Source organism: Hetaerina americana, unplaced genomic scaffold (assembly GCF_022747635.1).
Source record: "Hetaerina americana unplaced genomic scaffold, ioHetAmer1.1.p SCAF_9, whole genome shotgun sequence".
In the NCBI taxonomy this organism is placed as follows: domain Eukaryota; kingdom Metazoa; phylum Arthropoda; class Insecta; order Odonata; family Calopterygidae; genus Hetaerina; species Hetaerina americana.
Window position 1 is genome coordinate 9,028,346 of NW_027287538.1, and position 26,947 is coordinate 9,055,292.

Sequence of the window (26,947 nt, forward strand, 5' to 3'; positions counted from 1 at the left end):
TTTCCTATGCCCCTTCACTTCAGAATCTCATCATCTACTCCCACCTCTTTGTAAACGCTTCTTTACCTAACTCAAGTCTTATTTTAATTTCCCCAAAACTCTACCCACCCTCTTCAAGAGACTTCCCGAGTAGATGATCTGTTCTACCTCTGGTAGTTTTTACCCTCCAGTATTAATTCTCATCTTAGCATTTCTATTTCTTGAGAATTCCATTTCCTTATTTTACTTCCTAAGAAAAGCAACCTTCCAAATGAGGCATACATGCTTCACTGGAAAATTCAATAATATTTAGAAAGAACTGTCACAAATCCATGTGACGTTTGCGAAAGTAGTCAAGATATGAAATGCTATGCCACTGCTGTAGTGGGATTAAATAAGACCAAGTTTAGAGGCAAATAAATGCAAAGAATCTGTTTAAACATCAAACTTACTACGATGGTAGACAAACACAAAAACAGAACAGGTAAACATGTGAGAACATGACTCATAATCTCTATGTTTATGAAAAGTCTGCGAAATAAGCATCATTGGGATTGGAGCTGATTCCAGACGAGTAGACGGGCGGAGAAGTTGACAAACAGTGATAATGAAAACTTGAGCTCTTATCATCCATATCGTAGATAGACAATATCGCTTTAATATAAGCCTCGTTGATTGGGACTGCTCCAGTTTTCTATTGGAGAAATAATAAGAGGTTGAATTTTGATAATAGCCCATTCATTTTCTCTATCTGCGATTTTACGCCTTTCCTTCTACCAAAATCCTTGAAAAATTAATCTTAATCTTCAAAAAGAGATTGATTTACTTGTATTTCCCCTAACCTTTTTTAATACCCCACGATAACGGATCTAGTCTTCAGAAATGTTTTTCTTATAATAGTGACTGTGAATTGCTGTTTAAAGAATATTTTATTTCTTGGAAATAGTTACAGTACATATTATTGGTCTTATTGAACCTTATATCATGGGTTGTTATGATGAACTATATAGCGCATCCAAATTAGAGAAACTAAGTTGGGAATCACTCATGGGGCGAAAGTTAAATTACAGATCAATTCTCTTGCATACATCGGGAATATGTGTCTTTAGCAGTGCTGTTGAAAATGTATTATTGACCACATCGTTCTAAGTTAGGAGAGATAAGTAAGAAAGTATTTAATTAAAGAAATTAAATTTAGAATAGTGGCATTTAAAATGCCACTATTCTAGTTGGAGGGGATCGAGATGGTGCGGGGGGTAACGTACTGGCTTCCCACCCTGAGGGCGCGGGTTCAAATCCCGGCGGTGTTGAATATTTTTCAGAGGTATCTCGATCCCTACTTGAGGTGCTTTGTGGAGGGCACTTTGAGTGAGTACGCCGTCCGTCGGATGGGACGTTAAGCTTCGGACCCCTTGGCGCCTTTCGTAAAGAGTAGGCTAATGCCGACGCCGGGTTTCTCTCCACCCTTCATCCTTTCCTTTCCATCCCCTATGGCGCAAATGACCTTAGCTGTCGGTCGCCTCCCCTAAAAACTACTACTACGAGTAGTTGGATTCTCTGACCGACCACTAGGCTACCGCCTATCGCCTAGCCTTTTGATGGTCAACTTTAAATCAGCCTCTCAATCAATCCCATCCATCCCTTGCCGCATTTCCTTCCCCGTATCATGTTCCCGCTCCCTCCCCTTCTCCCCTAGCCTCATTCCCGCGCTCCCTCTTGCATTCCCTGCATATTTATCTCACGTGCGACTCACCCCATGCGCATTTTTCCTTTCCCCACCCTTTCCTTCCGTTCCCCTCGTCACTCCCCCCCCTTCGAACCACCCCCCCTCTCTCGGCTTCTTCCCCCCTATCTCTCTCTCTCTCTCTCTCCTCCCTTCCCACTCCCCCCCTTGTATTCCTGGTGGGCCGAATTAATGCATCCACAACACCGGTCTATTCTCCTCATATCTGGTATCCTTCGGATGGGTATAATGGTTTATCGTGCCGCTCCGGCCTTTCTTAATTCTTAAAACTTTAATGTGCGCCCACGTTTGGAAAAAAGTCGAGGGTTGAGGGATGATTGGAAGTAATTATAAGGAAAATAATTGTACTGTTCTCATAATCCATCTCGGAGATTGACGATATTCTTGACTGTGCTGCACGTTTAGGGATTGGGCCGATCAAGTGCTCCATTGCTTGGATTACGATTTCGATTTTTTTAAATTATTTTTTCGAAAATTTCACTGTGTGTGTATCTTTTGTGATAATTCGCAAATAAATTCACGATTGGCAATATTTTAGGTTCCCTCTTCAGATGAAAGTCTGTATTTATCAGACGAAAATGTGCTCTTACATTCGTAAGGTGTATACGAGCGACCGTTTAGCTGTGTCTAATTTAATTTTATTGTATTATATTACAGTTTTTAGTTTTGATAGCATTTCCATATTTTTAAATTAACAGTCTTTTCATAGCATAGCAGTCTTTTCGTGTTTTGAGTAGTCTAGTGTGTAATCACCCCACGCCACATACTCTAATGTTGTCTAGCTGGGTACCAAGTATGTTTCTTTCCCTTCCAAAAGGCTCATTAAACTAATCGTAAGAGTTAATTGCAAATTAATTAAAGAATATAAAGCGGGTTGGCGGCTTTTTCGTCCCGTTTAGTTTAAATGACCTTGTGATGGTGATTTCATCTATTAAGGGTTGAAATCATTGATGAAACAATAATTTGCTCTTCTTCCATCTGAAAGGAACACATGTTTCCTAGGGTACAGCACTCGCCCCTTACCCAATATGAATATTTATGAAAATTATTTTACCGATCATATAACATCGCACATGTAAGATTTCACCCCCACGATACTCCAAAATCGTAATCGGACGTCTCATTAGGCCGTCGGGATTTATTTCTTGCGTCTGAGACAGAAAGATGTAAGATGCAGTCGCAATGGAAATTTTCTCTTTAAGATTCTCGTCGTAAAAAATAATGAATCGTGTCGATATCCAAAGTTTTGTTCGAACTCTATGTCTCTTTATATTTTAGAATATGCCTTTCTTCAACACTTTGAAAAAATGGAAGTCGGTGAAATGATTTTGTCTCTTGTCTTATTTCCCACATTTTCCGTTTCACGTTTATTTATAGATTCGCTAAATAACTAGAGTTGTTTTTCACTTACGCATGCACAATAATGTCACAGGGCTTTTTTTCACAATTCGGATAAAATATTAGTGATCCTTGAAATTTTTCTCAACTCAAACAAAACCTGTACATTTTTGATGAGAGCAACGCAAAGATGCGCGAGTATTATTTATTTTCGTAACGCATACTTTGATGAAATTCCTTGTAAAAATGCTGTGGTTATATTTTATCTACATGTTCGACAATATTGAATGAACATCCCACCACTAACAGTACACCCCAGGATGTTCAGAATCTCATTTGAATCCTGTACTTTCCGCCTGAGCACAAAATGTTTTAATTTCTATTCATTATAATTATCCGTCGTACATTAAATTAAATTCACACCAGCATTGTAACCTGAAAGCCATTGTAAGGGTTTGTGTCATGAGGGGATTACCAACCAGACTAATTTTGACCCAAAATGCCTTTTCCCTTAGTACAGTCGGACAACGTTTTCTCTGATCCCTTATCGTTCGTGGAAAAAATGAAATCCTAAATCCATCTATTCTAAATTTAGTCTCTCTATTTCTCTTATTTTCATGCTCTCTTCTACAGTAGTACACGTACAATGGGATTAGTATTACAGTTTCTACATCATCACCAAAATAGGCCGACTTCCAATTTCTGTAAAATATTAAATCTATTTTTTAACCTTCGCTTCTGACTGATTCCCAACTTAATTCCTCCATTAATTTTGATACGCTCCTTCGTTCATCATAACAACGTTTTACATATCAGCTCCTCTACGCTTCACGCGATCTAATTCGAGATTGAATCCAACTTCATGAGGATACCAAGAATATGTGTAATATATATATATATATATATATATATATATATATATATATATATATATATATTGATGTATACACACACATCATCTTATATATGTACACGATGATATATGGTATATATACATATATTATATATATATATATATATATATATATATATATATACATACATATATATATATATATATATATATATATATTTAGACTGGCGTGATATTGCTAGCTAATGGACATTCCATGTTTTTTCCAAAGCCCTTATAAATTTTTCCATGATGGTCAGGGCGTACATTAATTTGATTTCTGTGTGACTAGTTCATTCTGCCCCGTGGAGGCGCTACTCGAGAAGATTAAAACTGCGTTGTCTGTCGAGGAATCTTATCTGGAGAGCATTTTGTCTCAAATGAAGGTCATTGACGCTCACCCAATTCCACGCACCGCTAGTAGCATGTGTTATTGCGCCCACATAAATATCTTGGAGGGAAAAAAAATTTTAAAAGCGCACGATCAATACAAGTTGAACATCATTGCGCATTTTTTTTATACGCGGCGTTTTCCTTGCCATCGTCTTGCCACCCACCTCCTGTTATTTTCTTCGCAGAAGGTTTTTCGGGGGGGACGACACTCACTTTATATTGCGGGACAAAAGCGTGACTTTAATTGGATATCCTCGCCGAAACCCTCCCCCCACCCCCTTGCCGCACCCGAGTCTCGAAAAGATCTCCTCTCCTATCTCTCCGACTCGACTGTTGGGTTTTCGATACGATTTATCGCATCCCGACGAAATTCCACCCTCGGCGGAGTTCCTCACCCGCTCGCTCTTCCCCGAAACGTGAAGTCGTGTGGTCTCCAGTTCCTTAAGCTCCTTTGCTATCTTCCACGCACGCCTTCGCTATCTTCTATCCATTCCGCCACTTCCTCGCAAAGGTACTTACATTCCGCCCGCCTCCTACTCCCCGCATCGAATCACATATTTTTCTCTCTCCTCTTTCCTTTTTCTTCTTCGATCCCACCTCCCATCAGCCTCCCACTGCCCCCCTCTCTCTCTCCATTTCGTCACCCCAGCAGTGCACTACAGGCCCCCATCCCACTTGCTTATTTACAAACCCCGGCCTCCCCCACCTCCTCCTCCATCCCTCCTCTTCCCCCACCCCCGCCCATCATCGCTCTCACAGCTCCTCTTTGTCCTCTGCGATCCCCACCTCCTCCTCCTTCTCTCCAGTCATTCCACTCTCCCTTTCAGCCATTTCCGACTGAGTAAGGAGGCTTCCTCCTCCCCCCATCCCCTTTCGCCGTATTTTTTATATCAGTCCCTCCATTTCCCCACCCCCCACAGCTCGCCCCCTCTCCACCCTCACCCCCGCCGCTACGTCCACGCTGCCCCCTCCCCCGCCCCAACCCGCCCACGCACATCTCGAACACACACGGGGGCATCCCACATGCGGGACCCCTCATTCTCCCACCACCTCCTCCCCTCCCACACACACCGCATCCTCCTCTCTCTCCTGCAGCCCTGCCCGCGGCCCACCCAACTCTCCCTTCCAGCCACCCACCCACCCGCCCCCGAGGGACACCCACCCCTCTCCCCCCGCCCCTACAAACCCGCCGGGCCGAGCTCAACCGAAGCGTGGAGCAATCCGGCGAAGATACCCGAACCCGAGCGGCAATACGCATTTTCCCTCCCCCCGCTCACCCCCTTTCCCCCTCTGTCCAGGACTCGGAGTCTCTCCCGGCCGCACCCCGTGCCCTTCCCCTCCTGCCTCCTTCCACGGCCCCCGCCCGCCCCTCCTTCGCGCAACGCCCTCCCCTCGCTCGCGCCTCCAACCTCTCCTCCCTCCTCCCCTCGCGTCCCTCCCTCTGCCGCTCCTTTCCCTTTCCGTCTACCCGTTTGTAAGGTCTAGTCTGCCTCACTCGCATTTTCTGTAGTGACCCCAGTCGCGAGCTTGTGCAAATCTCTCGCGCGTTTTTAAGTAACCCTTTTATCTATCTGCTCCCGGTTCTCCTCTTTCTCTTCTCTCTCCTCCTCCCCTTCTTTCTCCAACGTCTCTTCTCCATTTGCCCCTTTCTCTTCTCGCCCGTCAAACACAACACGACCGCTTCCCTCTTCGAATGGGGACTGTGCTAGCCCCTCGGCAGACGAAGCCGGACTAAATATAATATTGCCCCCCATCCTTCCGAGCAAGCAAGACGACCTGAGAGATCCGACCCGAGTTGCGTCGCTCGCTAGCGCGCCCGTCCGCCGCCGCCTCTCGCCGCCTTCGCCGCTTGGTCCGCCGCCGCCTCTCGCCGCCTTCGCCGCCGCCGCCGCCTCTCGCCGACCGCGTTATCTCAGATCGCCTACGCAACGCTGCAGGAGCCGCCGCGACGCGCGTAGCTCAGCCCCAGCATCCATCCTCTCTCTCTCTCCACTTTCCTCCTCTCTTTCTCCTTCACGCCTTTTTCCACGACCGCCGAGAGAGTGAACGAGTGTGTGTGTGTGTGAGACTGTGACTCTTGTGTGTGCGTGAGTTAAAGCGAAAAAGAGAGAGAGAGAGAGACAGAAGTACCTCTACGGAGACCGGGAAATCAGTCGCCAGCAGAGCTTTCGTCCGGGAGGATCCACGCCAGGAAACGATTGTCAATCCGCAGCAGTAGTAGCGGTCTTCGCCGGGGCGCCAGGAAAAGAGAGCTTCCCGCCTACTCTTCAACCACCTCCCCCTCCTGGCTGTGTTCGAAACATCGTCTTTTGGCTGGGAAGATAATCCGAGCGGGAGATTATTCCGTTAGCAGGTGTGTGGATTTGCCGCTGGAAGGAAGTGATTTGTGTGTTGTGTGCCTGGACCCCACTTAGATAAAAAAAATGTCCGAGAATCCCCCTTTCCGAAAGAAAAAAAAATACCCTTAGCGCCCTTCTCCCTCAAATTTTAATGCGACAAATTTTAGTCTTTTAATCTCGCCCTCCCCATCCTTGCCCTCAAGTCTAGCCAACCTCCCACCCCCCCCCCCAACCCCCCCGTCCCACCCCCATCACCATCACCCCCGTCACCGTCTTACCCAAAAATCTAGCTACGTCGAGGTATTTTGTATGTGTGCCTGGATTTTTCCCACCATTGCCTGCCAATTTTGGAGGGAAAAAAAGGCCGGCTCGAATTATCTTGGGATTTGAGGATAAAGGGAATAAAGGGTTTTTTTAGCTTGCTATGATGGGAAACTGTAATTTCGGTGAGTACGAATTGTTCAATTACGACCCATTTGCCATTTCCACAAGTTATCCCCCTTTACCGAGGGGTTGCTTTCTACCCTTAACTGTTTGCACGTGCCAAAAGTTCTCCCATTTCTTGTGTACTCTTATCTAAACCTTATATCATCTATCTGACCATGCAGCGTGGACGTAAACAGGAAATTCGTGTTTGAGGTGCTACTTTGGATTGTTGGAGATATGCTATGGCGGATGCATCACTCCCACGTTCGAATAGTGAACGAATGAAGGCCAGCCTTCTTTAGAAAAAATAAATAAATCACAGTATTTTATCCACGGTTTCGTCATCGTGCCGCTCTGTACGTGTTTTTGTTTTACGCTACTCTCTTTCTCGCGACCACATCGTTGTGTCTGGTAAAAGTGTGTTGCTATCCGCGGGCTAGGGAGATGAATATTCTATCATCGTTTACTCCGCCTCGAACTCGTTCCACGGACATAAAAATCCTTTCCACGACGAAGACTTTCTCCCGACCGGGATATGGGAGTGGAAAAATCTCTATCGCCGGTCATTGGGGAGAGCTCTTTCTCTCTTCTTTCCTCCCATCGCTCCCACTCACACACATCTATGCCTTTCCAAACTTCTTAATTCCTTCCACATCTATCTTTTAGCCGAGACTACACTCTCTCAGCTCAACACCCACCACCCTTTCGCCAGTCACGATTGCGGATCCTCAATGGTTCACGCGCGAAGCAGAAAATTCATTCCAGTTCCCCGCATAACTTTCGTCTCTCACTCAGTCGTATCCGCCCTTTCCTTCCTCCTCCTACTCCCACCCATCCCCCCCAATTCCACCCTCCCTCCCATCCCAAAACTCCCACAGACCTCCAAAAACCCTTCTATCTCCTTCATCTGTTTGCCTCTCGCCGCTGAAGTGTTTAGTCTGGCGCACAACGACCGAAAAAGTCGGGAAAACTCCGGGCGATGACTCGGGGAGCCTGTTCTGGGGCGAGCACACGCACCCTCCTCCGGGCCGGACCGGCTTAATCCGCGGTCGGGCCGCCCGAAAATTAGGCTGTCTCTTCAATCGACAAAATTTACGCCGCCCGTCTCAGGGTTTAAAAGATAAAGCCGCGTTTGCCTAGCTAGAGATAGACGGAGGATGGAAGGGACTTCATTTGATTAGTATTCCATCTCTCCCCTGGTAATCCAGACCTCCACACCTTCCACCACACCCTCCTCCCTGTACCAGAACCATTCCCTCCTGCCCCACCCCCGAAGATTGCGAGTTTAACGTTCCCAAAAGCACTTAGTTCGCGAGAGTACTTGTTCCCTGCCGTATATATATATATATATATATATATATATATATATATATATATATATATATATCGCTGTCTCCTGCACATCATTAACGACGTGCCACACCCCTTCTGTGGGGATCTCTTCGAGGTTGCTGCTGCCGCCGCTCTCGCGTATATTCTCCTCTCGGATAATTAGCGAAGCAATTTCTACGTAGCAGTGGTTTCCGGAGGGTGGGAATGGGACCGACAAGTGCTCGACCCTCGTTCGCTCAATTCGTGTTGTTGCCAGCAGCACCGCGATGACAAAGGCTCTTAATTTCTTCCCGTTCTCCCTTTGCTCCAGTGTCCATAAACTTTTGTTTCGAGACTCCCGTTTCTCTCTCTTGAGTGGCAGGTTGTCTTTCGACCCGCAGCTCGTCACTGAGAGTATTTATCTTTAATTTCCCCTGTGGTACCGGAAAAGATGATATTACGTCCCTCTCTCAGATAAGCCTTTTATCTAAGGACCTGATAAAATGCCGCTAAACACACTCGAAGTACAGAGCGCAGTTGAAATTAGATTGTTTCTCGGTTATGCGATTGTATACCAATGTTCACTATGGTTGTCTTTGCGAAATACAAAAGAGTATTTCTCTCTCAACAAGTGCAGAACGTCGCAACTTTGGTGCAATGGCGTGTTTTATTACGGACGAGTCATTGTTTGGCGCGTGACACAACTTAATGCTTTAATGATCAGTCACGAGTTGGAAGACGCAATAATGAGTGTGTATGTCGGAGTGGAAAGATTAGCAGGAGTTTGAATAGTTTTGAGAGAATTACGACAAAACAAAACTTTTTCCTAATGTTTTATAACATGTGAAAATGATATTTTTATATTTATATGTTTTAAAAACTAAAGATTTGATTTATCCTCGACTTACACACCACAAGCGTGTAAAACTTAAGTTCCCGGTTGGTATTCTAGCGGGCCATCCGTAAATTGCCCCGGTAACGACCGGGTTGCGGGCCGGAAGCAAGCCCGGGGTCACCTGAGCCCGACAGTCGGTGATCGCGAATCCACCGCTCCCGACTCTCCATAGGGCGGAGGCGAAGATTCGCGAGTTTCGGAGGCCGTCCGTCGCCGTCAAACGCATCGGTGGTGGTTCCTATCTGCCCCCCCCCCCGCATGATATACATACCACCCTCTCTTCTCTACCCTGAAACTCCGCCCCGCATCGGTGAAATATCGTCCTTTTATGTTTTAATTACCCTATTTAATTGGGCGCGTAAATTTCTCGCGAGGACGGGGAGGGGGTCAGGGAGGATTGAGGGCGGGTGTTAAGGGGTGCAACCTCTGGGTGGTTCGTTATCCGCGCGGATTGTCGTGGGGTGGAAGAGGAGAGGCTTTCGGGCCGAGTGGCGGAGGATGGCACGTCGGGAGGTTGAAAAATGTATCGACTCCGACCATTCCGAACCATGTAGAGAGAGAGAGAGAGAGAAAGAGAGGTTTTGTGTGTGTTTGAGAGAAGGGAGGTAAAAAATTAAATGGTCGTTCTTCGGTTTTTCCTCTCCCACCACATGGTTTTTTTTAAATGCGAGGGACAATGGGAGGTAGAGACGAACGCTCGCATCGTGCCGCAAAGGGAGGCAAGTACGCGTACTCGGAAGGTTATGAAGTTCAAGGGCATGCTAGAGGAGAGTTATAACCTCGATGGTCTCATGCGTGGGCGTGTTATCAGTCCGGACTATAAACGCCTATTTTTAATCTTGAGTGTTTTGTTGGCGTTCTTATTCGTTATCGTCTTTCCGTCGATCCGCAGTCTCCCCTCCCTCCTCTCTCGCATCCTATTTTCTTCCCGTCTTTCGCTTTTCTCCCTGCCTTACGCCTGGCGAAAGCGACGATGACGCAAGCGTGTTTGTTTTCCGTTTACAATCGCCTTACTAACGAGAGGAGATGCCGTGTTCCTTGTTGAGATTCCGAAAGGTTTGCGCTCTCATCTGCCTAGGCGATGCGATTCACCGCGTGACGTAAGGGCGTGTGTTGAGTTTTCTTGGGGAGGGGGGGGCGTGGAGAATTTTCTGATCCCCGGAGGAGTGGGAGTGGTGGTTTCCGTATGGCAGAATCCGTGAGGCAAAAATGTTCTCTCGTGACTGACTGTGTCCTGAGTCTGAAAAAAAAATAATTTTTTCCCTTTCTAACAAAACGCTGAAACTCTCTATCCGCGGGAAAAATCTTTCCGCTTTTTCGTGATATCTCCTTTTTTCCACGTGAAAATTACGTAATCGGTCCGTTGAAATTGAAGAATCTTGGTCGATTTTTATCTAAAATGTTTTAATTAGAGAAATGAAAAGCGGGTTTTTTTTTATTATTTTTTTTGGCAAATAATCGAAGGAAATAATTCATGAATGTTGTACCTAACGAAGACAAACGTATTCTTTTCAATAATCTCAACGGTTTCATTTGACCAATGAATACATTGACATTTGTCCGTGTAAAGAGTTTTGAAGATTGAATTTTTTTATTTTTCTAGGTTAAGGCCAGGATGTGGAGAAAGTGTTGCACGAGCTCCACTTCATATCATTTAATTCCCACTCGGCAGAACTGGATTCTTGAGTCGCTTCCTATTTTTATTTTAGCATTGTTATTTTTTTTTGCCCGTCCCGCTTAGTGCTCCCGTAATCTCGGAAAATTTCTTACGGTGAGAGGAACAGGAGTGGGATTTCTTAGGCTGTTGGGTATGCATAACCGATTTCTTAGGGTGATTTTTATAGTGTCTTGAAAGCTCTTAGGGAAAACAAGAAGTTTTCATCAAGGTGAGATTTTCTCAGTGAAACTTTCACTGCCAGAGCTCGGAATCGAAAAGAAAAAATATAGCACTCCTGAGGCATTGGCTTGAAACGTCTCGGTGGCAGTCAAGGCTCGTCCTTTTATTGCGCGGATATTTTATATTAATTGAGAATACTCTACTGGTAGTGCAAAACATTGCCTGTTGGGAAGAATCGAGTGTCGAAATATTTCTGTCGTGCATCGAATACGTGGCCCGGTAGCCACCCGCACGAATAGGGAAAAATCTTCTCGAAGTTTGTACCTATTATATGAGATCGTAAATTCGCGCGATTCCTCTTTCCATCTGTAATTTGGCAGTGGCATTGTATCTAGTTTGAACTGGTCCACGCATGTTAGAAAATGACTAAAGTTGCATTTTTTACTAGGTATTCCGGTGAAATTCAGAAAGAGGATACTCGAAGGCACCATACTCTTTGTGGGAAGAAAGGAAAATGTAAATCCTAAATTTTTGATGGCTTGTTCAAATATTCTCTTTGGCAGTGATGTTGAAAATGTATTATTACCCCCATCGTACTGTGGTAGGAGAGAGATCATGTCAATAAAATTAGAGAGATTAAAAGTAGAACAGATATATTTAAGATGCCATTTTTTCCACGAACGATAATGGATTTAAATAACAATTTCCGTAAGGTCATATTCCGATCAAAATTAGTCTGGTGTGTATTAACCTCCTGCCACACACCCTAGCGGTCGTTTGGGTGTTGCAAATGCTCTGTTTCACCCAGGAGATGTCTTGCGTGAGGGTAACGCCTAAGTGTCGAGTCTACTCTTTCCAATCTAGATTCAAATGCTCTCTCACTCGGGTATTCGGCTTTTTTGAGTCGCGAGGGCAAAATCTCTATTGAACAACTTAGTAGTATGATAAAAAAACTCCAAGGTGTACTAGCAAGTCTATTACAGATTAAGAGATCATCCGGGTATATTTCCACGAAAATTTATTCTTTCCACTGTGCTGTATAGAAACATAACTGCCTGTACTGTATGCAGTTTCCTGCATTATCATGAAATTGCTAAATCTGGAAGAAAACTTCTGGCTCGCGTGAAAAATCATTGAACACGAAATTGCAAATCCCCAGGAACGGGAAGGAGGTACGTTTTTCGATACGTGTAGCTAGTGCGGTGGTCAAATGTAGCATTTTAAACTCAATTCAGGTTTTAACTGTTGTCTTTGGTCTTCCAAAATCATAAGGGTAGAATAAACGTTGCCCGACTGCGGTAGGGGTAAACATATTCGGGTCAAAATTAGTCTGGTGTGTATTCACCATCTGCCACACACCCAAGCGGTGGCTTACAGTGTACAAAAGAATACTAGAAATGACTTCAGAGCAATGTATTTCTGTGCTTATTGCAATCCCATTTTTTAAACTTCCTACTTTTCACGAAAAAAGTCCATTTCCAGTGCTGTTGGTCGGCGTATTAGCAAGAGTCGTTTGCGTGGTGGCGTCCCCGTACCGATCAATTATCGAAAAATATGCACTATTTTCTCCCGAGTAAATTTTGTTTTGCTGGTCAAAAATGTGTTTTTAAGTGCATTTCTCCGCGGTTCCCTATGTAAAAAACCAATTGTAGGGAAATTTCGAGTGCAAGAGAGTTATGGGTGTAAGAAACATGGCTGGCTTAAGTGATAGTTATTTTTAATTTACGACATTAGCGCGCAGGTGATGAGAGAACTATTCGTCGCAGGAGGCGGAAACGAAAGAAAAATCCCGTGATGCTAAATCCCGTTGCCTTAGGTGTCTCCGAGATATGTCAGAGAGTCAAGCGTACAGGTATTTGTCCACAACGTGGCTGGACACAGCTTGTCACAATGTATTTGCCTCAAAGGAATAAAAACATTTCTAACAAAGACCAAGTGGCAGAGATATGTCTCTGATCCGTAGGAAATGTTACCGGTTTTTGAACCAATTTCATTTTATATTTTCCGTTCGTTCGTGTGCATTTCCGGAGTGTTTTAGAAAAAAAAACACTCCTAATGCTATGATTCTGCAGTCTGTAGAAAAATATGTGGCCAATTGTTTTTTTTTAGCGGAAAGTGTGGTATTATTCATTTGTTACGAGTCCCCGGTCGCCCCAACTGGTGTTGAACAACTGCGGTGGTTCGAGAGTGATTTCCGACGCATTCTGTCCGTCCGTCTCGTCAACCCAGACCCCTCCCCCCGCCCCACGGAGGCTTGCTACCGTTATTAGCCGCACCTGGGGTGTGACGCCACCGGCCGAATGGTTTTGGAGAATGGGCGATGGCTCGCACCAGTGCCCTCTGCCCCACGTCGCCCCAAGTCGCGTGCATTCGAGAAGAGGCCACTAAGAGAGGACTCCCGCGATGCACCCGCGTAATACCATTCCCGAGTGCGGAGACGTTTCGTGACTTGAGTGCCAGCAGGAGCAGAGGAGCTTCCATAGACCAGGAGAGAGACGACGATTTGCGGCATCCCTTCGGACAGTCCTACTCTAGCCCGTGATTGGAATACTTCTATTGCGCCCTCTAGGTTGGTCATGGCGTTTTTCGGATTTCACTACAGTGTTGTACGAGACTTCAAACAGAGTTAACTCACGCCTTTGAACTAGTGTAGGGATTAGTTCGAGAATTTTCATTTTAAGGGAAAACTTTTGTGCTCTCTTCAGAGGAGAAAGAGCAGTGCAGTGTTACTTCATTTCTCGGACGAAGCGGACGTGAATGATATAATTTGAGTAATGGTGATACTCAGGTGGTTTCGCCCGTCCTGGTACGTAATTCCGTGATGTATTTGCTGATGCACTCAGCGGTGTCATGACTAGATCGTATGGGAAATGTTCATGTCAAATCGTGGATGTCCTTCCGGAGGAAAACAGGAATTCCGACAAGGTCTACCCGTCTTATTTCTTTATATTATCCGGGAATTGTATTGAACATTTATAGGTCTTTGATGAATGCACTCACTCAATACTGTGGATAATGATTTATAGCTGGAAAACTCATCCAAAATCACAGGTGTGCTTAATCGAACATCGGGTCTTAAACATACAACGGCGAACGTTTACCAGCAATTTTCAATGTTACAGGCGTGAAGGAAATGAAATATTCGAATTCCTGCTATTGTGTTTCTGATGACTTAAGAGATTTTCTCTCTGCTCAGTATATATTTTTTCAAGGAAGCATTCGCCAGAATGTATAACCGTGGGTGCACTCGACATTTTGATGCTTGTGCATCGGTTATTTCCGCAATTCCTTCAACATTTCTTGCAAATCTAATCCAGAGATTCCGAATTTCCCTCCTCATTTAGATTAATGTTGCAGCGTTATCCGACTTCTTTTCTCCTGAATTTCTCATCGGCAGTATGCACTATCTTCCTGTTCAATTCAGACTTCCAACTTTCGCGCAGTTCGTTCCGCTTCTGCAACAACTTTTCCACTGCTCCAGCTCTCCCTCTAATCCTCGTGTTTTTCTATAATCTCCGCTTAGTGTATAGAAATAGTGCGAGGGGGGTTTCAACACGCCAGGCTAAGTCTCGAATGTTGCTCGAGAATTTATTGAATATAGATTAACGATGTTTTGGTTGACTTCATCCTTCTACTCCGCAGTCACTACTTCAATGCTTCCTATCCGTCTCATGATTGGATACATGCCAACATTTACCATTATTGTTCAACTCATATAGTCCATTTAACGTCCGAAGCAATTATAAGTAACTTTCCATTTGTTTTATTGGTTCGTAATGTTTCGCTTCTGTTGTGCTACGTCGAGTGGAAATATGTCTCTTTAGCGATAATATTGAAAATGTATTAATTATTAGCTCCATCGTTCTACGGTAGACGATATTATGTGTACAAAATTCGATAGATCAAGTGTAGAATAGATGGATTTTAAACGTCAATTTTTCCACGATAAGGGAGCAGAATAACGTTGTCCGGCCGGACTAAGGGGGAAAAGTTATTTCTGTCAAAAGTAGCCTGGTCACTCCCTGACACATCCTGGCGGTGCCCTGCAGAGAACTATGTAATAATAATAATATTAATCGAAAATTCCACTGGATCCATCAATTTCCCGAGCCAAGTTCACTCCTGCGCTATTCCCGAATCTGTTGCTTAGATACCCGTCAATTCTCTCCGCATTCCGAACGCACCGTGTTTCATTTCCACCGATTACCGTTCGGGCTGGCGCAACTCATGGAAGTTCCGTCTTCAGAGGCCCTGCAGGAGCAAGTCCCCTGCTTCGGTTTTCGATACCTCCGGAAGCGACCGCGGATTCGCGCTTAAGTTTCAAGGGTTTGGCGCGGTAGAATTTATTGTTCCTCCGGTGAAGCTGCTTTATGTCAAGTTTTGTCGGTGACGGGTGTCGTGAGGTCTGTGGAAAAACCTCACTGGAGGTATTATTGAGGACTATTTTTCGCGTACTTTTGAGGTCATTCCTCCCTTATTTCAGTTGTAATTGTAACATCCATGCATGCAACGTGATGGAATATATGTATGTCTTGGCAGATTCTCCTGTGTACAGTGTTACATACTTCTACATTACATACTTCTCCATGTAGTCTTCGTAGAAGTGAAACATACTCATATTCCGTCACAAAAATTATAGTAGACTCGATTTATTAGAAGATTATTGGAAAAATGTGATGGCGCAGTGCTTCCATTCGCTTATTTAGGAAATAGCAGTTAGCACGAGACTCATTTAGAATGCTGCTGCTTGAAGATGAAATACACAGTACTCAAGTATCTGAAAGTTGAATTGATCGCAGAATTAGATCGCGTCCAGCGTCGATAGATTTGAGAAGCTATATTTATAAATCTTTCTTATGGTAAACTGAGTAGCACATCAAAATTATTAGAAGAAATGACTAGGATGGGAATCACTCACGGAGCTAGGGTTACAATACAGATTAAATATCTTGTATACATTGGAAGGATGTCTCTTAAAAGATGTTGTTTGAAAAATATTACTAGCCTCATCCTCCTACGGTAGCAGAGATCTTGTAAATAAAGTGAAAATATTTGAGATTTCATTTCTCCCACGAACGATGAGGAATCAGAATTGTACTATCCGACCACGGTAGGGGGGAAGTATTTTGTATCAAAAGTAACCTGGGGTACAATCATTCATTCCACGCACCCTAGAAGTTAAATTATTAGAGGAGCTAGGCTGGGAATCGCTAACGGAGCGAAGATTAAATTACATATCAAATCTCTTGCATAAATTTGAAGGATGTCTCTTTAGCATTGATGTTGAAAGTGTATTATATCCCCTTCGTGCTACGGGAGAAGAGATAATGCAAAACTTTAGGGAGGTTTAAGTGTAGAACAGATTGATTCAAGATGTCATTTCTCCCACGAAGGATAAGGGATCAGTATAACGTTGTCCAACCGCGCTATCGGGGAAAATATCCGATTCAAAATTAGTATATATTCACCCCCTGTCACTCGTACCCTGCAAGCCAAGGTACTAAAAATTAATATTAAACTGCTGTCAATGACTTACGTAAATGTACTCTTTTGGCATATTGCGAATGATGAGGAAATTTAATTTAGTTCAGGCCGTAATGTTCTTAGTCAGTGATGCAACCAGTGTCCCCTTGTGATCGGAGGAACATCTCAATCGATTTCGCACGATGTACAAATTTCGCAATGACAATTTTTTGCAAGGAACGAAGGAAACGACCAAATTTACTTGATCTGAAAACTGTCATCTCCATTAGTCTCTGCATTCCAACCTTACTTTTTAACAATGGAAATCGCCTAAAGTTGACCATAGTCCGTGATACACCAACATCCTTCTCTATTAACCAATTATAATATTCGCACCTACCCCACGACCGTCACCTAGGTGACTAAATATCGATTAAGTCGTCTTCCAAAATTCCAAATATTGGTATTCAAATTATTTCATCGATATAAATTCCAGTCCGATGTTGAAAATTGTTGGATTTGATTCTTTTAGAATTAAAATTATTCTTTAAACGCTGCAACAGCATCCTTGCTTATCGTTCGCTTTCCCATTTCACATGAGGTACCGCTAATATTCTAACGCATTACTCATTTACACAAGGAATACTCTAATTCCAAGAATGCAACAATTTCAGAGTGTAAAAATCATTCGCCTAGACCGGAATGATTGTTCACACTCTGACATTGTTGCATTTAAATGTATATTAACGGATGACTCCGTCAAAAAGTTACTGCTGCGTCATCTCCCGCAGTTTCTTCGTAATTTCAAGAAGATTGATCATTAACTTTTACAGTCAACGGCTTTATATTATTACCAAGGCTTGTAATTGGCTTGTAGAAATTTAAAAATATGTGCATTTTTATGTAAATTTAAAATTTCCTGTCTGGTTTAAATATTATTCACCGTAATGAGTACTTCAAAAGGTCAATCACGATTCTTCTAGCATAAGGGGCATGGTATTTGCTCTGACCGCATTTTGTAATCGCTGAGTGCTTGTTTTTTAATGTATTGAGGCAATTTATTCTCCATTTTCTTCAGTTAAAGAATTTTGAATTATATAAAACATATGACAAAGCTTTTCCTAAATCTGCTCTAATATTATTAAACGGATCTCTGCCTCTTATTCACATTTCAAAGATCAATCTGCTCTCTCGCCAAAGTTCAACTGTCATCGACTCGGTGGGAGATATTTTTTTTTGTTGCTTTCTTAACCTCTGTTTGATTTTGCATGTCATATTTTATGTCCCAAAAATTTTTCGTGCTTATTTATGCTTGGTTTCTGAGAAATAATCAAGTAAACAGTAACATTAATCACTGTCGTGACCTCCATATGAAGCACAAGTCGCGTAGTAATTATCTGTTTTGGAATACCTACCTTGTTTACGCCATTATTTTGCCAATTTTAGTGTTTTTTTTAAGGTGAGTTATCCCGTTCTAATATTTGCGACCTTCATAACGGTCTCAAATTAAGTTCGGGACATATTGCGTAGATTAGTTTGTAAATAAGCATTATCATATTCTTCAACGGTTATATTGTGTTCATTTTTCAATGACAATATTTTTTAAACGACTTTAGGTCTTTGTATTTGTTATCATCTGTTACCTAGTTTTTATTATGGGAAACTCTAAACGTTCTCTTCATTTAATTCAAAAGTCTTCCTTAGCTATTGCGCAAACTCGTTTCCCTTTTTCGAAACACTGCCGTAAAGGTTTTAATATTTTTGGCACCATTTTGCAGTGCTTGAAAGAAAATAACGGCCTAAGTAAAATATACAAGCTTGTTGACGAGGGAATTCAACCTTAATCGAAAAATCCTGCGATCAACAGTCCTTTGAGTCTTTATTTGCTCGCTAAGGGCGTCTTGTCTGCCTTTTTCCATTGTTTACTAAATAGTGTGTATGGTCTTATCGGTGCTTTTTTTCAACGCATGTTGCTATGACTACAGGGTTCCTTTATTATGCATATTTACATGTTTCAGGTTCTTTGCTATTGTGTATTCATTTTATTTTTCGGATTCCATGCATTTTTTATTTTGTTTCCACCACTTTAAATCACTTTTCACGCTAAATGATAGATATAGCCCACAATAATTGATACAGTCATTCCAGAGAATGTACGAGATTTAAATTTCTTTTCCCACACTCACTCACACTTATCGATTCTCACTCGCGAAAAAATTCAGGAGTTGGCATTGTATGCCATTGGGTCCTGTATTTATTTATGATATGATTTCGCAATGGTGAAGCTTGTATTTTTTTAAAAATTAATAATATAGTGAATCTGTCGTCCGTGCTCTTTCAGGATGAGGATGAGCTAAAAAAAATCGTCCCAAAAAGAAATATCGGGATGGTTTCCGTTATCCATTGGAAATTTTGTGAATAATAATCGCTTTCGTGGACAATTTGCATATTTTATAATGGATCGAGGCTCTCCGTATGTTTCCTAGTTTACGTGGGAGCAGTGACCCAAAATGGAATTGTTCTGAATAAAATACATCTCGCATGTACTCCATATTTTTCCGCCACAAGGAGAGCTTTTTGGCGCATTCAACTGGAGTAATTCAAAGAAAAACGTTTTGTGTGATTATCTTTCCATTAACCTTTATTTGATTTTGTGCTCGTGTGTGGAAGGCATGGTACGTTTCATTTGGCGTCAACGGGATTATCCTCTGAAGTCTCGCGACAATAAGTTCTCCGTTGGTAATCGCTTAGTGATTTTTTTTTAACGGAGAGCTAACCATTTTGCAATGGAAATTCAACGTGCATATCTGGCGTGGGATTGATGGTATTCTTGATTTAAATCCCTTGAAATTAACAGGGAATTCTCACTAATCGTGATTTCCTTCCGCTTGCACATGCTGTCAAAACTATCTGTTGTGTTGTCATAGGAGCGATTTATTGGATAAACATTTGTGGAATTTCAGGGAAAATCCGAAAAATGTTTGTTGTTCACGTACAAGGCAGGAGTGAAGCGACATCTAAGCCTCGTATTATTTGTGGCGATGCGATCAATATTCCCTCCTGTCCTTTTGCGTCACATTTGCCTGGTCAAACTGTTTGGAATTCCACGTAAAATGTTTATTTTAATCGGCGACACTTTTTGACGCTCCTGCATATGAATTTTATAAAGTTATTTAGGCAAAATGAGAATAGATAAAAACGGCTGTTATGTGGTTGATAATGTTAATTTAATTTTAATTTATGGTTTACTATTTTCAAATTAAACACCATCATTACGCTAATTAATTCACGTATACGTTGCCAAATCTACTCGCATACGAATTATAACGGTTTTTAACATGAGTGAAAAGTAAAAATAATGCTTTTATATAATTGATTTTACAACATTATGTTTTTGAAAACCGTATTAGCCCTGTTCCGAATTTATTCATGAGTATTTGTCGCTTTCTGTTCCCGGACCCGGTCAGATGCTTCCTTAGGATACTAGGAATTGTATTTTAATGTAATGTTCTAATTGCAAAATTTTTCGTCACTTAAAAGCATTGTAATATTAATAAGTTTCGGTTGTTTAGTGTGAACAGATAGGATAGATTAATGTCTTATCCTGATAACGTTCCGACTTAACCAGGTTGTGATGCCCAAAGGAATAATTCTCCGTTCAGTACGCTGATTTGCGTTCCTTAAATGCATGTAATATTAAGAATTTGTGAATCTCGTTCAGTGAATGATGCGGGTATAAACTTCACAGTATATTGTAAATTACAGATGTATTTGTTAAAATGGATGAAAAAAAATGTGGAAGAAAATTTTTTAATTTTTTTAGGAAGATGCTTAATTTACGCAGTCGCATGTATATACTCGAAGGCGTTGTTCATCTGTTGTGTAGTGCGATGTAATTACCTGGCAGAAGTGTCCTTTATTTTTCAATTTTTTATCCGAATCACAGCTCTGAAGTCAACATATTGTTTGTTCCATGAATTTATTTGGTTCCTGCAATTTCCTTTCTCATGGAGTGTCTCTCTGGTGGATTACCCTTTCATTTTACGAGAATGTCGCGGGTTCAATTTCAATCCGACTTAATTGCTCCTGCAAATCTCCAAGGCATTTTTAATGTTTTCTTGTGACGTCAAACCCAAAACAGGGTATGTGTTTTCGAATCGGGTCGCCTAAAAGAATATTTTTCGATAAAATCGTCCGAAGTGACTCCTGGTCTTTGGCAGTACAATGCCTGAGAAGTATGTCCCTATAACCCAAATGATATTACCTTTAAGATAAAATTTACGATTGTGTCAGTAGAATAATTTAGGTGGAATATGCGCATGGTTTTAATTACCCCCTTCATTACGGGTAAAGTGTGTTTGGTGGTCCATTTGAGTGGGAACAGTTTAGCACAGTGTAAATTAGATGAAAAAGACTGCAAGATTCGCTGTTATCTTCTCAGAAGAGAAATTTATACTATTGATAAGTTGAACGTTTAAACCGTTTTAAACTGTTGTTGAAAATATTGCCCTTGAACATTTTGAAGCGCATATAAATCATGCGGATCCTTAAACACTCCGCAGTTTTCGTGTAACCGTAAAGGGAAAATATAACACGTAATCCAATCCCCTAATTTCGAATTCGTACTGTTGTTTTCCTTCGAGAAAACTACATAAAACTATTTCCATTCTTAGGGGAGTCTTCTGATGATGACGATTTTTGTCCTATAATTTTGTTGATTCTTCTAATGGAATCCTTAAAAATCTTCTCATAAAGCTAATTTTTAATATTTTTTATAAGACCAGGGAATGTGAGTACTTCACCTCTTTGTTTTTTGTAGGCTATCTTATTTGCATCTCTCCCACCTTTCCCCCTGGAGTGCGCAGTAATATACTGCAAGAGTTACCTGATACTTTCTTTTGGAATGAGAAACTTTAGCTGTCTCTACTCAGTGAAACTCCTCCTTGATTTAACGAAGAGAACTATAACTGCTTTTCCACATTAAAATACAATTTATTGCACAAGAGGTTTCGTAAGATTGTAATGATGTCGCTAGGTAAACATTTTACAAGGTAACTACTTGCACGTCTCCTGTTGATGTTTCCATCTAAGGAAACCGGTCGTGCAATAAGCAGCATTGTCACATGGCAGTGCAGTGTTACTTCTCCAAGTTAAGTCACGTTATTTATATTTATTGTCACTTAAGCCTTTGCTGCAATGCAATGACCCGTGTTCGGCGTGATGAATTTTTATATTCCAAAGGTTTAGCAATTCCATATGTAGGATTATAACGGCTGTTTTCCATTTAAAAAGATCATAGCACATGAAGGCAAAGTGTCTGTCAAAATATTAGGATTCAGAGACAAATGCGGAAGAATTTAGAGAGAAATATTCCTGCATACCAGAAACCTCTTCCAATGTAAATGCTAAAATTAAGATGGTAGCCGATTACTAAGAAAGACTAAGATAGTTGCTGCTTCGCACCGCGCGTCGTGTTCTCAGCAGTCGGTTCTATTCACATCACTAAGCTTGAGGCTAAATGACTTGGAGAAGTATTTTTTAACACCTGATATCATTTAGGCTCGCCAATTGCGCGATGCATCTACCTGGAGACTCGAATAACGATAGGCAACGTGCCCACACGAAAGGTTTGCGTTTCAGAGCTGTCTCAATTCGTACTTTCTTTCAAAGTGATAGGTCATTTCTCGTGACCTCATCTGTTAGGAATCGGCACAAAATGTTTCGTGAGAGGGCATTCTCCATTATCCGTCTTGTGGCGCGATAGATATATGCTGATGGTGCTCTATTCGCATACTTTCAGCGCATGATATATGTGCATACCGTAGTCATTTAATACGATAGCAGTTATCAGCAGCCATTGTAGCATCCATGATGGAAATTTAAACAAAATTTGCCCTGGTTGTAAATGCGCTTTAAGCATGTTGACAAGCTGCCCTATCGTTTAAATTCCGGTCTCGCAAACGAAAACATTGCAGCAAATAATCGTGGACGAGCTATACTGAGCAGAATTTGACAGTCTGAGTCTTTATTTCTTTTTTTAAATGGATTTTGGAGTACATTCTATCCGCTTATTGCAGTGATCCCCTTGGTGCCCTGCCTCGACGCGAGTGAAACAGACAGACAGACCTACCACCTATTTCCTAGCGCGGTGCATTACGAAATGACTTCCTCGTCCACTTAATGAATCAGAATCTCCCCAGCGAGCGCGCGCGCACTGGCGCGGTAGGAAAGGAATGAATAGGAGGAGAATGCTTTAACCTCTCTCTCTCTCTCTATCCCTCTCTCTTTGGCTTGATGATCATGTCATTTATCTTAAGGCGTGGCGAGTCAAAAGTCTCCTTCCTCCCGTCTCCTTACATCCCGCCGACGTAGTCGCATGCCTCCGAGTAGGGGGGGGGGGATGGCTCCTCCCTCATAACAATGCCCACTCGATTGGTGGGGGTGGAGGCCTCCCTTGTTGAAGTCCATTGTGCCCAAAAAAGCCTTCGCCCCTTTCCGTCTCCCCCCCCTCTCAGTTGCACCATCCCTGACAACAACTTTCCGGATGCGGTCCGGCTGCGGCGCGGACCCACCATTGCTGCCCCGGCTTCCGTTCATTGGAGGAGTAGGGGTCCTTCCGGTTCTCGCCGTCCACATCGTGTACCGAACCCTCCGTGCTACGGAGAGACCCCCTTCCCCCGTTGCCGTGACATCGCCCCCCCCCCTTTTCTCCTCTCTCTCTCTCTCTCCTCAATCGCTCGGCGCCACTGCGTTCCATAATTGGGAGGGGTCTTAAATCGGTCGCAGCTTTCCCTCCAGCCACCCCCCCCCCTTACCCTCCCCTTTAAGGGTCGCATGTTGATTTTTCTATCCGACTCGTGCCGTAGACGTCATGAAACTATTTTTCTCTCTCTCCCCCTCTCTCCCTTCCGCCCCCGACCCTTCTCCAACGGCGATGCAACGCCGAAATCGCCCTAAAATGACACGAGACTGGAAAAAGCCCTGAGGTCGGTTTTGAAATGCGACAGCGGAGTTCATCTGATACCGCAACCATGTCCTGCGTCGCGTGGAAATCCACGCATTCAGGGTAGGAGGCGGCAAGGGTCCTTCCGGTTCCGACTGCGGTTTCCTGGAAGGTTCTCGCGGCCAGAAAATTGCATTCTGCCTCAGTCCGAGAACGTTCAGGGAGACGTTTAATTCGGGCGTGAACCGCCGACCCTCATTCTCAAGTTTTATTCCCCGTAGACAAGCGCGTCTCGAAATATTACCGTGCCTGTCGTTAAGAAATTATCTCGCTTTTGCGTTAAGTCGTGTAAGCTAGCAATGCCCTCGGTTTTCTTTGTCTTGGCCGTTTAAATTGTGAATGTCTTCTACGGGTTTAATCCACGTCATTGTAAGCCTATCAAACTCATTAGAATCCGCGATTACGGCGCGGTACGTGGACTTTGACTTTTTGGAATCGTTCTGTTCTGAGGGACAAGCATTTTGTCAAACAAGAAATTAACGGAGCGATTATATAAGCAATTTACTCTAACATAAAATGTTCTTAGACTTTTAAGTCATTGTACGCCAAGCACGCTTATTATTGAAGCTGTATGTTGTAGCAATCCAGTGTTTTATCCATTAAAGTAAAAGTTGTTTCTTGTGTCAAAGTCTAATAAAAAAGTCTTCTCCATGACTTAAGTAAGCCGCGTAAGAGCGAGGCGGAGGAGCGTAGACGTGGTCCCTCAATGAAATTCGTCCCGCGTGTGATGTGACCGTGAGTCATGGTCACGTGAGATGGTAATAGTGAGGGCTTAGTGTTGAATGATACGCACTTGTTCTTTTTTTAACCCTGTATCATCATCATTTATCTTCTTTCAGCAAACGAAAATGGATTTCATGAACGCTGTCGCTTCCTTTATGGAAATGTTAGGATAGGAAATTTTCACGGCGGTGGGATTTAATTAGATTGCATATATATATATATATATATATATATAGACACACACACACACACGCACGAAGGAAGGCTGAAAACTAATGCACACATGTTTGTAGACCACAAGCAAAATGACCTTCAGAAGCACTTCTGGTGGCATGTAGAAGTAACATTCCCCCCGTATTCGAGAAAAGTCGCGTTGACATAGCACTAGAACACGTCTTCATGGTTCCGCTTCTCAAAATACACTGGATGAATGTAGCGACCTCAAACCTGTGCATGAATGTTGAGGGGGGAATGTTACTTCCACATGCCAGCAGGAGTGTTTCTGAAGGTTATTCCTTTTGTGGTCTACAAGCATGTGTGCATTAGTTTTCAGCCTACCCTCGTAGATGCACTGGGAAACTATCGGATTGTGTACAATAGACATAACGCTTTCTTCGCGAGCATTTGTATTCAATGCACATAAATTCGATCTGGACGTTTTTGTGCTTGCTCGGTGAAAAAATAAACTTGGCGCTCAACCGATAAATCAAGTGTCTGGAAAAAGCAGTGTCATATGCCACAGAATCATCCACCATTTATTGTTCCCGATGCTTTTTTTTATTCTCGGGAGTCTGAATGATATATAAATGAAGCATGCCACATCCGCAGCAGAAAAAAGCGTTCACTAGTGTGTGTGTGTGTGTGTGTGTGTGTGTGTGTCTGTGTGTCGATTCGCAATTTTCAAAAAAAAAAAACTTTCCTAACCGCGATGCGGAAATCCGCCAGATATTCGCCTCAGGGTAGTGGTCGGCTATGTTGGTTTTGGGTTTCTTCACGTGTCTAGGCGACCTTCCTTCCTGCGGATTGCATTATTTTTCCGAATCGCTCCTCCATACGATTTCGTGGCCACCAGTACCAGTCACCGAGTCGCAGACGAAGACGTACTTCTCGCATTCGAGTCATTTAAAAATATATTTCGAATCGACCGGCCCTAGTCTCACAGGGAATCGCGATATGAGTGAAACAATAGGGAAGGATTTTAATCGCTTTTAGGCTCGAACTTCCCTGTTATAATGTTCCCATCACGTGCCAAGTGTATTTATTCTGCCGTATCTTCCTGAAATAATTTAACAGCTGTTGAGATGGCGCACAGCTGTGAGATTACGGAGACTTTATAGCGTTTAAACTGTTTAGCCACAAAACATTTCTATCTTCTCTCCCCCCCCCCCCAACCCCCTATTACAGATTGGATTCCTGATGACGAAATGGGATCTCGTTTTTATGAAAACGACTTTTATAATCCTTCGCTATTTTGTGTAACCTAAATCAAATACATGGGACATAAATGATATATTTGATGAGTTGATTATCGCGTATTGAGAATTAACTGATATTTTATGGGAGACTTGTTTCAATTTTAGCTGATTATGTTTACTTTCCGGGAAATTTGCCCGCACGTACGTATCTCATTAAAATTTGACCGTATAACGATATATATATATATATATATATATATATATATATATATATATATATATATACATATACATATACATATAATCATAACCCCTCCCCGGACTACAACCTTGACGTGGTGGAAGGGCTTGTGCGTTCCGATGACCCCTAGAGCTGTGCTGGCAGGAGTAATAAAAATTGCTCCTGGTAGGGTCACCCATGCCAGATAGGTCGAAGGTTAGGAGCCAGACGAAAGGTAGTCCACGCAGCGTCTGTTCCTCAGTGAGGCGGCTGCAATGGCGTCTGACCCCAGTGGGGCGGCCAGTAAGTGATGGTGTCACGTTAAAAACACTATTGAGGAAGGCAACGGGAAACCACCTCAATTATCATTCCCTAGAAAAATATGATGGACAATAGAGATATTTTGAGTCCTGGCAACCACGGGGCTCGGCCCAATCGGCCGTGTGTCGTGCCCGGCAGCGGGGGAGGCAAGGCTTCCGCGGTCGTCATCCCACGAAACCCTTGCAGGGGAAAACCAGCAGCAGCAGGACAGAAGACGCAGGAGAAGAAGACAAAATTAGTTAGAATAGGAACGTGGAATGTTAGGACAATGATGAGGACAGGGAAATTGGAGAATGTTAAGCGAGAGATGGAAAGGGGAAATATAGATATTTTAGGTCTATGCGAGGTGAGATGGAAAGATAGCGGGGATTACTGGAGTGATAAGTATAGAATAATATACAGCGGTGGGGACGAGAGCCAACGAGGGGTTGCCATAGTATTAAATGAAGAGGTAGGAAGAAGCGTAGTCAACATAGAGCAGGTAACGGATAGAATACTACTAGTGGAGATAAAAGCAGAACCGACGAACTTAGTTATTATTCAGGTATACATGCCACCGAGCAACCATAAGGAAGAAGAGGTCGATAGGATATACGATCAGTTAGAGGACATGATCGCGTGTGTTCCTGCAGGGAAACATTTGATAGT

At 42.9% G+C, this 26,947-nt stretch overlaps 1 protein-coding gene across 10 annotated transcripts in view; it reads left to right on the forward strand.

The window, feature by feature from the left end:
• Nucleotides 1-5,831: 5,831 nt before the first annotated feature.
• mbl (splicing regulator muscleblind) overlaps nt 5,832-26,947 on the forward strand; it is an 825,097-nt gene continuing 803,981 nt past the window's right edge. For all 10 annotated transcript variants that reach the window (XR_011703029.1, XR_011703030.1, XM_071597906.1 and 7 more), the window contains exon 1: nt 5,832-6,699. The gene's annotated coding sequence lies outside the window, so the exon portion shown is untranslated. The remainder of the gene's footprint in view (nt 6,700-26,947) is intronic.